This window comes from Chrysochloris asiatica, unplaced genomic scaffold, assembly GCF_000296735.1.
Source record: "Chrysochloris asiatica unplaced genomic scaffold, ChrAsi1.0 scaffold00382, whole genome shotgun sequence".
NCBI lineage: Eukaryota > Metazoa > Chordata > Mammalia > Afrosoricida > Chrysochloridae > Chrysochloris > Chrysochloris asiatica.
The window spans coordinates 756,625-767,925 of NW_006408900.1; the positions used below are offsets into that span (position 1 = coordinate 756,625).

Sequence of the window (11,301 nt, forward strand, 5' to 3'; positions counted from 1 at the left end):
CCTTCAAGGCCATCTGAGAAATTTCAATTTCAAGATGCCATTTTTGTTGTTGTGATGTAACTCAGGATTTAATTATCAGTTTGTTTAATTTTTAGTCTGTTTCTCCTGCTCCACACCCCCTGTTTTGGTCTTTTTCCTAATGATAAACAGTTTAGGGCTGGCTGTGGCCATTTTGCTCTGCTATTTGGTTTTAATTGGAATCTTTCCCTTTAAATTTTTAGAAGATTTGTGCACATACATAGTAGAGTTCTCCTGGGGTGGGGTGTCCACTTGCTCAGGCACCCCTTCTAGTCATCAGAATTGTGGTGCACAGACAGCAAGAGGGCAATGAACATTTATGAAAAAAAAAGAAAGTAACATCCACATTTTTATCTCCAAGGTTCCAGCAGGCATCAGTCCATGACAGCTCTCATTCTTCCCTTCCTTGGTCTTACCTCTTGGTCTCAACAAAGATGGCGGCTCTGGGCCACTGAGCCCAGTGTGTTCAAAAGTACTAAATTTCTTACTTTTACTATAAATTCAAGTGTCTATAAGTCTTCAAACTTTTAAAATATTCCTATATATATATGGTTCAGAGTTTTGGAATTGTCCCCTGAACCTGTTTCCTCTGTTATTCTGTGTTATTGCTGACAGACATCCTCAATGCCCTTCTACCCTATCTGCCAGCAAGCCCCGCCCTGGGTCTCACTGAATTATTTTAGCTAGTATTTTGTTGAGAATTTTTACATCTATGTTCATGATTGATATTGGTTTATAATTTTCTTTCATAGGAATGTCCTTCCTTGGTTTTGGTATGAGGATTGTGTTTGTTATGTAAAATGCATTAGGTAGTTTTCCATCCTTTTATATATTCTGGAATAATTTGTGCAGAGGTGACAATTCTTACACAAATGTTTTGTAAAACTCACCACTTAAGCCATCTGGCCCTGGATGTTTTTCGGGCAGTAGTTTCCTGATGACCTGATTAATTTCTCATTTTGCTATAGGTCTGGTCAAGTTTTCTACTTCATTGTGTGTAATTGTTGGTAGGTCATGTTTTTTGTTTTTGTTTTTTTTTTGTTTTTAATGTATCCATATCCTCTAGATTTTCAAATTTGTTTGAATATAAGTGTACAGTCACTGTACCAAAGCCTGCCCTACTTCTAAACGGAGTTCTTGTTCTACCTCTAACTCATTTGATTCAGCTACTCTATCTTGTATCTGAGTATGAATTGATATATTTGACTGTTTCTTGGGCATTTTCAATAATTAGATGTATATTCAGTAAAATAGATTAATGTATGTTGCTATATTATTAAGCTTTCTAAGTGACTCCTGGTAGATATGATTAGGAGATAGGCTTCCCTTTCCACTTCTCTTATTAGTCAACTGAGAGTAATTTCAGCAAGTATTGGCTATCTATATAGTCTGTTGTCTGTTGTTGTTGTTGTTGTTGTTGTTAGGTGCCATCGAGTTGCTACTGACTCATAGAGACCCTATGCACAGCAGAACGAAACACTCTAGTTTGTAGTAGATGATATTTACTCTTGTCTGGATGATGGGATTTTACAGGGTGTGATTGTAGCTTGACTGTATATCCACAATTGCTGTCTCTTCTTGAGTCATGTGGGGAGAGAAAGAGCCCACTCTAAGATAAAAGGTAGTGGGACAACAACAACACACACCAAAAAAAACAAAAACAAAAACATAGCAATATAGTCTAGGTTTTTTTTTCCCAGTGGGAGACAGTTCACAGCTGAACAAATCCATTTGTGTGCACAGTAGAACCCTCCAGGGTTTGGGGGGGCGTGTTGCTTGATCAAGCATTCCCTCTAGTAACCAGAGTGGTAATTCACAGACAGAGAAGTGGAAATGGGTGGATGAAAATTGTTCACATCTTTAAGTCTGAAGAGCAGTCATGCCTCTGCAATGGTATATCTGTCATGCGGCCTTATTCACTGCAACATTCTCAATATGGTTGTGCCCTTCTCAAGATAGCTGCACCCTTGTCAAGGGGGCTATGCCCTTCTCAAGATGGCTGCACCCTTGTCAAAGTGATGTAACCTTCTCAAGATAGTTGTGCCCTTATCGGAGTGACTGTACCTTTCTCAAGATGGCTAGATTGGACATTTGCCTTCAGCAAATGCCACTCTTCTTGCTTCTGCTACAAATTCTTCTAACAGTAAGTCTTCAATACTTATAAACTTTTCTTTATATGTAGCTCAGAGTTCCAGGACCATCCCTTGCATGTGCTTTGTCTGATGTTTTGTGTTATTGGCTGTGTGTTTGGGCACAGACACCAGATATATCCATGGTCACAGCTACCATCAAATGATGACTGGTGGGTGAATTCCCTCAGAAGTAGGAAAAAGAGGTAAAGACAGGGTATGGGGGGAAGGAGCAGGAAGAAATAGAGCCAGAAGATAAAAAACTCAATTTCATTTTTTGACAATTACCATTTTTCCTAGCTTAATACTTTGTACATTCCATTTTCTGATTCTTAATAGATATTTACAACTGTTTCTCTTCATTTTGAATTGTGCCCCATTAGAAAGCAAAGGTACCAAGTGCTTTACTCCATTTGTATCATCATGTTCAACTCTATTTTAGGAGGTAGTTCTTCCCCAGTCCCATTCTGAATGCCTTCCAACCAGAGGGGCTACTCTTCTTGCACTATATCTGACAATAGTTTTGAACTCTTCATCATGTTTCATTCAATATTAAATATTCTGGTGCATACAGTGTTCCGCTGTTACTCATAATATTTTCAGTGGCTAAATATTCATAAGTAGTCCATCTCTCCTTCCACTTAGTCAGTCTTTATTTGAAAAAAATCAGCTGTCCATGCTGTTGATCCTACATGGATTTAACACATCCATGGCATAACTTCTAGAATCACAGCAGCATGCTAACTACCACAGTATGACATACTGACAGATGAGTTGTTGGTTTACAATTTTGGGAAAGACAAATTCCAAAAAAAAGGATTAGTATCACAAGCTTCTTTAAAAAGTGTATTTCAAGATTTACTTTAAAAAACAATGCTCTCTGTGATAGGACAATATCCATACTATTAGAAAGGGGAATCTTTTTTTTATCCTCCAAGGTCCATTTGGATATTTATAGCATTATTCATGGGCCACCCAAATTTTCAGTCTGCTATATTTGGTCAGACATATAATTTTGGCTGGAACTTCGGTAGCTTTGGCTAGGCCAATCCAAATGATTTTACAGGCTTTATATGGAGAGTCGGCCAGAGTTTCCCTACTTCAGCACAAAACCCAATGATGAATAAATTGAAGAATTCTACCAGATTCTTTGGTCTGATATTGACTCACCATGCAATAATTATTAATTGATAATTGCTGGTAAGTTTATTGTGACAGTTGGAATTAAAGAGGAATGATGGGTGTTTGAAATTATAGTGATTTCCAAGCTAGAAATCATATGACAGCATTTTTTCAAGACCAATGTCTTATTCATTTCAAATATCATTTTTAAACAACAGAAATGGTGACAAATTATTCGGGTATCATCAAGTGGATTCCACAGGAATCAAAGTGGCTACAACTGTGAGACAAGACAATGGAGAAGCTCAGTATTGACAGCCAAAACAAAGCCAGAGATCTACTATGGAACAGACCATAAATTGCTCATATGCAAGCTCATGTTAAAGCTGAAGGAAATTTAAAGAAGTCCACAAAAGCAAATATATGACTTAAAATACTTCCCACTTGAATGTAGAGATCATCTCAAAAAGAGATGTGATTCATTATAGACCAATGACTGAAGATGAGAAGAATTGTGACATGATATAAGTAACATAATCCATGAATAAAGCAAAGGTGATAAAAAGACAGGAGAAAAAAAAAAAAAAGGGAAAAGAGGATATCAAATGAGATTCTGACTTGGCCAATGAAATAGGTTTCTTGCAGTGCCATTGTAGTGTGTAGGAACTTAGGTATAATCCTGTGCCTCATCAAGAACCTTCTGAGGTGGGACATTCCAAGCAAACAAAAGCCTGTAACAGTTAGAGCAACAGAAGATACTTCTTGAAAGAAAGACCAGCAGGAAAATTGCAAGACAAAAATAGCAGTCTCAATTGATTAGTACAAGAACAAGAAAATTGTTCATCAGGGAGCCATCAAAACAAGCAATCAAGACCCATCAGAACAAACTCCCCTCCAAGAATGAAACTCAAAGGGAACACATGAGCAGGAACATAAGATTGCTTGTGACCATGCTGGTCAGCTTGTGAGTGGACAAGGGGAAAAACCAGCAAAGAAGACATGGGCTAAGTTTGACCACATTCCATGGACTCCTGTCGCCCTGGAGATGAGAGGGAAAAGATGAGGGGCTAGTTGGTCTGAAGTGTGATAAGACCTAAAGACTCCTGAGCTCATGAACAAGGACATAACCATGGAGGGCTATGGACGAGAGTAAAACATTATATGAACTGAGGGAAGACAAACAAGAACTCCCAAACATGTAGACAATACTCATTCAACCTAACTCCGATGGCTTGATAATCAGATCTCTACTACAGGGAGACTTAAAAAAAAAAAAAAAAAAAGGTAAAGGAAAGAATTGTAAATTGCTACAATTTGATGACCTTGACCTATACTTATGGAAGTAGTGGCTCAGAATACCAAATGGGAGGAGGGAAATATAAAGGCATGAATTGACTGGCTTACAAGTTTTCAAAAAGATCTTAGTTTCAGAGTGTGTGGGAGAAGGTACATATAGAATCCCAACTGAATAGTTTTATTCCTGTCTAGATGGGATTGGTAAAAGAAGATAGAATAAGATTCTTATGATTCAATAGTGAACAATTGTTATCATTTCTAATTGTGACTCTCACAACTGTAGAAGTGGAAGTTTTGTAACAAAGATGGGGAAGTAATTAAACTTAACTTCCAAGAACAGAGGACCCTAGGCCCATAGAGAGAGAAGAGCATGAGTAGAATGTAAGACCTTATCCAGAGAATCAGGATACCAGAAATGGAGGCAGAGATGACATATGGAGAGATAGACTAGCTGAAGACTACACTCATGGAAAGAGAAAGGCTGTGTGCTGGTGATCAGGAGGCAACATTGAAGAATTTACCTTTTGGTTGTTTAAATGACTGTATTTTCCAAAGTGTTTTAGTGCACATTGCACCACCACCCTCAAAATAAATAAATAAAACAAGACAAAAAACATAAAGAATAGAAGCAAATACTTCTATGATGTCCAGAATTTATAATCATTGCAATGAAACCATGAATATAAAACCAATGTTCTCCTATGTGAACTATCACTCAATTCACAATAAAATTTATTTAAAATGTGGTTTAATGATATAGAAAAAATATTATTCTGGTAAAGAATTAAAAATAAACTTTCCTGAAAATGAAAAACAAAACAAAACATTTTTTTAAGGAGAGAGAGAGAATCTGAAACTTGTTCTTGATTGTAGAGAACCTAAAGTTACTGAAAAAAAAAGTTGAACAAAAATTTCAAAGGGAATTTTATGAAGATACAGTATTATAATGCAATGTGCAAAAACCAGGAGTTCAAAACTCAAAAGGGAAGAAACATGCTCAGTATATTTCTACCTGAAATAACTGAAGGAAAAATTCAAGCTTCTAGTTTTAATATTGAAGTATTCTATGTATAAAACAATGAATGACTCAGAAGACATAAAAATAAGGTAAATGAAATATATTTATCTTACCAAAACTTTGGTACACTGTACCAAAAATAATTGTTTGGTGCTCAGCCAATTCAATGTTGTTGTTAAGTGCTGAGTCAGTTTCAACTCCTAGTGACCCTCTTAGTGTTTCTGAGGAGCTGCTCTTCCTTTTCAATCCAACATTGCAGTCCAGTGCATTGGCCCACAGTGCCCCACCAGGACTGAATAGATAGCATATAATCAATAACAGATTTTATCAAAGGAAGAAGTCCAAGCTGCACTGAAGCCACTGATGAAAAACAGTGTCCAGGAATTAATGGAATACAAGTTGAATTGTTTCAACAAAATGATGAAGCTTTGGAGGCACTGACATAACACTTGAGATTTTCTGTCAGCTTTTACTCCACTTGCCAGAGAGTCAATACAGAAGATCCAGCCAGTTGTTGTTGTTTTAGTTGTTATTCCATTGAGTCCATTGTTATTGCTATGCAGAACTGCATAGAATTTCATTTTGTTTCATATAGCTTTATTGTGCAGAACTCACCTAACAATAGCAGCAACTGACAAAACTCCCCATATAGAATTACTGAGAAGTGAAAAAAGAGGTATTATGGTAGAAAAGTGAAGCTGAACCATTAGGAATTGCCATAATGAAATGCAGCCAATTATTATCTTGTTTTGATATGTTAAGTTAGGTGCTGGATGAATCATGCTGTTTTTGTTGTTTTGTTTGAACACCATCAATTCTATTCGGACTCATAGAGGCCTCATGCACAACAGAATTAAGCACTGCCTAGAGTACCAACCTCAAAATTGTTATGTTTGAACCCATTGTTATTGCCACTACATCAATCCATCTTGTTGGGGATCGTTCTCATTTTCACTGACGCTTAACTTAACAAGAATGATGCACTTCAGGAACTGGTCCTTTATGATAACATGTCTAAGTATGAGAGATGAGGTCTCTTTAGCCTGGCTTCTTACAAGCATTCTAGCTGCACTTTTTCTAAGACAAATTTGTTTATTCTTCTGGCAGTGCATAGTACTTTCAATATTCTTCTCACACACCATCATTCAAATCTTTCAAGAGTTCTACAGTGTTGCTTATTCACTGTCCAACTTTCACATATATATGAGGCAAATAAAAAGGCTTGAATCAATGTGTACGTTAGTTCTGAAATGGATATCTTTGCTTTTGAACACTTTAAAGGTATCCTTTGCAGCAGATTTTCCTTATCAAGAATATAATTTAATTTTTTGACTGCTTCTTCCATGAATGTTGACTGTGGATCTAATCAAAATGAGACTTTTAACAACTTCAGTCTTTCCTCTGTTTATCATGATATTATTTACTATAGGATTTTTGTTTACTTTGAGGCGGAATCCATATTTAAGTCTTCAATTAGTCTTTGATCTTATAATCAGTGAGAATTCTCTTTACTTAAAGGAAGCAAGGTTGTGTCATCTGCATATTACATGTTGTTTAGGAAGTTTTCTTATTTCAACATACAGATTAAATAAATAAGATGAAAGGATACAACCCTGATACATACCATTCTGGATTTTAAGTAACTTGGTTTATCTGCAGGTTCTTCACGAGAATAGTTAAGTGTTCAGGAAACCCTACTCTTCACAATATTAACTATTGTTCATTATGAATCACACAGTAGAATATCTTTGCATAGTCAATGAAGCTTCAATAAAAAATCTTTCTGGAAATCTTTGCTTTCAGCCAAAATCCATCTGATGTCAATAATGATATCCCTGCTTCCATATCCTCTTCTGAATCCGGATTGAATCTTTAGCTGCTTCCAGTCTATGCATAGCTGTTTATGAATTATCAATATAACTGTTTATGACTTATCTTAAACAAAACTTTGCTTGCTTGTAAAATTATGTATGCATTCCATTAGGTTACCTTTCTGTGAAACTGGCACAAATATGAATATATTCCAATCTATTGACCAGATAGCTGTCTTCCAAATTTATTGGCATAGACAATAGAGCATCTCCAGTGCCTTATGAATTTGTATTCTGTCAATTATTGGCACTTTATTTACCACCAGTGACTTCATTACAGATTCTACTTCTTCATTCAATACTATTGGTTCTTGATCATACTGGACCTCTTGATGGTTGAGCATCCACCAATTTGTTTTTATTCTGTGTATTCCTTCCATCTTCTTTTTTAAAAATCCTTTCTATAGTGATATGTATGCTGAGCAAATAATACTAGAAACAAGGTTCTATGAAGGAAAATGTGGTGTCAAGATTGGAGGAAGACTCATTAACAACCTGAGCTATGCAGATGATACAACCTTGCTTGCTGAAACTGAAGAGGACTTAAAATATTTACTGATGAAGATCAAAGAGCACAGCCTTACGTATGGATTACAACTCAATGTAAAGAAAACAAAAATCCTCACCACTGGACCAATAAACAGCATTCTTATCAATGGAGAAGAGATTGAGGTTGTCAAGGACTTCATTCTTCTTGGATCAACTATCAACACTCGTGGAAGCATCAGTCAAGAGATCAGATGACAGATTGCATTGGGAAAATCTGCTGCACAGGAACGTTTTAAAGTATTGAGGAGTAGAGATGTCAGCTTGAGGACTAAGGTGCGCCTGGCCTAGGCCATGGTGTTTTCAATAGCTTCATATGGATGCAAAAGCTGGACAGTGAATAAGGAAGATCGTAGAAGAATTGATGCCTTTGAGTTGTGGTGTTGGAGGAGAATACTGAAAGTGCCATGGACTGCCAAAAGAACTAATAGATCTATTTTGGAAGAAGTGCAACCAGAGTGCTCCTTGGAGGCCAAGATGGCAAAGCTTCGTCTCTCATACTTTGGACACATTGTCCGGAGAGAACAGTCGCTGGAGAAGGATGTCATACTGGGTAAGGTGGAGGGTCAGAGAAAAAGAGGAAGACTCCCAATGAAATGGATCAGCCAGGTGACATCATTGATGGCGTCAAGTGTGGCAGCGGTAGTGAGGTTGGCCCAGGATCGGACATTGTTTCGTTTTGCTGTGCATGGGGTCGCTATGAGTTGGTTCCGTCTCGATGGTACCTGACAACAACATAGTGATCTTATTAAATTAGTTGCTTTATAAAACACTGCAGATGTCATAATTGTTAACATAAGAAATTACCAAACTGTAGTTAACTAATACTGTTTAATGAGCATGCTTTATAAAGTAAAGGAAATGCCAAAAGCCTGTTAAAGTTGTTCCATTGCAGTCTAGAAGAACGAAGGAGATTTGCTCCTCAGACATTTAAACCAGACAGTTAAAACAAATGAAATTTCCATCCCTCATCCAGAGCACTCTATCTGTAGAAATATTCTGATAAATATAAACTTGACAGTCTTTGCACTCAAGATATGCCTCAGCCTGAGAAGCAGTGGAGGTTTACCTTCTTCAGTTTCAAAATTGGAGGGTTTGGGTCATTTATTTTAAAGTATCAAACAAGTAGCTTTACTGTCACAGTATTGTCACTCTGAGATAAGCAGTCTTTTTCAGAGTGTATTTTTAATATCTTCACGGTCAATTTTAAGACAAAGCAATTTTAATACAATGGGTGCACCACATTTCCTTGCTGCAAACTGCTTTTCTTGACAAGTTATGAAGTAGATCAAGGAGGTATGATTAAGGCTGTATTACTGAATGGTTCTGGCAAACACTACACAATTTGTCATGTTGCCACCTTGTTTCCAATTTAGTGACTGCTGTTATAGAACAATGACAAAATTAGTTTTTTCTTTTTCTTTCTTTATTATTATTTAGCTAGCAACTGATAGTCAAGGGGTTAAAAAAACAACAGAAAAAATACTGCATTGTAGCATTTGGAAGAACTGAAAGGAAAGGAATTTGTGTTACATATTGAAAGAATTGAGAGCAACAGAAACAAGACAACAGAAGAAGATAAAACATTGTCACATGATGTCTTCAAAATCTTTTACATATCCTCCATCATAACCCCTAGAGTCTGCCAGATTGTCTTTCATGGTAGTTTTTAATCCCCTCCAGGAACCACATCTTTCGTATTCTTTTGGCTTTGCTTTGCTTTTCTTGCTTTTGTTTTTCACTGAAAATACAGTCAATGAATTGGAAAAAAATTTTAAATCATCAATTTTCAATGAAATACACACTCCTCTAAACCTGGCATAATCTAGTGACTTTTCATATTGTGTAATTTTATCCTTTAATAACCTGCCAAACTCTGTGAAGTTATCTTTTGAAGATGGTTTCACAGTATCTATTCCATAAACTGTTTTTATTAACACTAAGAGTTTCTTTTGCTAATTCAATGCCTTCACCTTGCTGTTATTTTTTTACTCGTAGTTTGTCTGCTAGTTGTTCTGGTGTTAGCACTTTAGGTTCTTCAAACCTCTTTTTAATTTCTTCTTGCCTTTTCTTTTGTTGCCATTCTTTTTCTTTAATTTTCTTTGCTACTTTTTTCATTCCAGTTATCCTTGACATCTTTGCCCTCATTCTCACCTTCCCACTGCCCACCACATTCTGCATCAGGTCCTCAAGGTAGAACATGTCTGTGTCCTAGGAATCAAAGTCCATGTCTCTGCCACCACTACCACCATGTGCCAGCATGTGCCAGGGGGATGAAAGCGAGGAGTTACCAAGGCGGAGGTGAGTCACAGGATTTGCTCTCAAAGGACAGTGTCCTTTCATATACTTTTGATGCTTCCTGAGTCATTCAGTATTTTGCCCATAGAATATTTCAGTATTCCAAGTCATGACCTGAAGGCTAGTTGAGATTAATGCCACCAGCAAGAACTTGAAGAATTCAGGTTGGTGATTCACATCATATATCTATTTCAGTTATGTATACTAGAAATGGGGAAATCACTATAAAATGAGTTCAGAAACCCACTGGATCCACTGTGAGATGAACTGAAGCTAAGGTTCCATTAATAATTTTACCTCCATATGATCCCACTTTGACTTATGTGACACAATGGTATTTTAGGTTTTCTAATATTAGTGTCAGTTCAAAGTAAGATTACAGGGAACTCCAAAATGTCTACCCATTTCCTATTATCCACTTAACAGTCACTCCTATAGAGAATCTGTAGCTTTTATTTTTTTGAAAGACTGTGATGAAGATTAACAATATAAATCCTTGGTAGTCCATTCTTCCTCAGTGGATTTGGTCTTTCCTTCATTCAAGGATTTGTGGATTTGAAACTAACTTATCTGGGAATTGACTGAGGGACCATAAGTTTCTATTCTGGTGATTCAAGATAGACTGCTGCTCACTTGACCTATAATTCTTCTTCTTGCAAAGAAAAAGGAAATGTTTTATTGTTGTTGTTAGGTGCCATCAAGTCAGTGCCGACTCATAGCGACCTTATGCATAGCAGAACTAAACACTGCTCAATCCTGGGCCACCCACACTATGGTTGCCACACTTGAGCCCATTGATTCTGCCACTTGGCCAATCCATCTCGCTGGGTGTCTTCCTCTTCTTCTCTGACCCTCCACCTTACCAAACATGATATCCTTCTCCAGCGACAGGTCCCTATTGAAAATATGTCTGAAGTATAAGAGATGAAGTTTGGCCATCTTGGCCTCTAAGGAGCACTCTGGCTGCACTTATTCAAACACAGATCTGTTGGTTCTATGGGCA

At 36.9% G+C, this 11,301-nt stretch overlaps 1 pseudogene; it reads right to left on the reverse strand.

Annotated features, from left to right (window-relative positions):
• Positions 1–9,589: 9,589 nt before the first annotated feature.
• Positions 9,590–10,202, reverse strand: LOC102842844 (annotated as a pseudogene).
• Between the last annotated feature and the right edge of the window lie 1,099 nt (positions 10,203–11,301).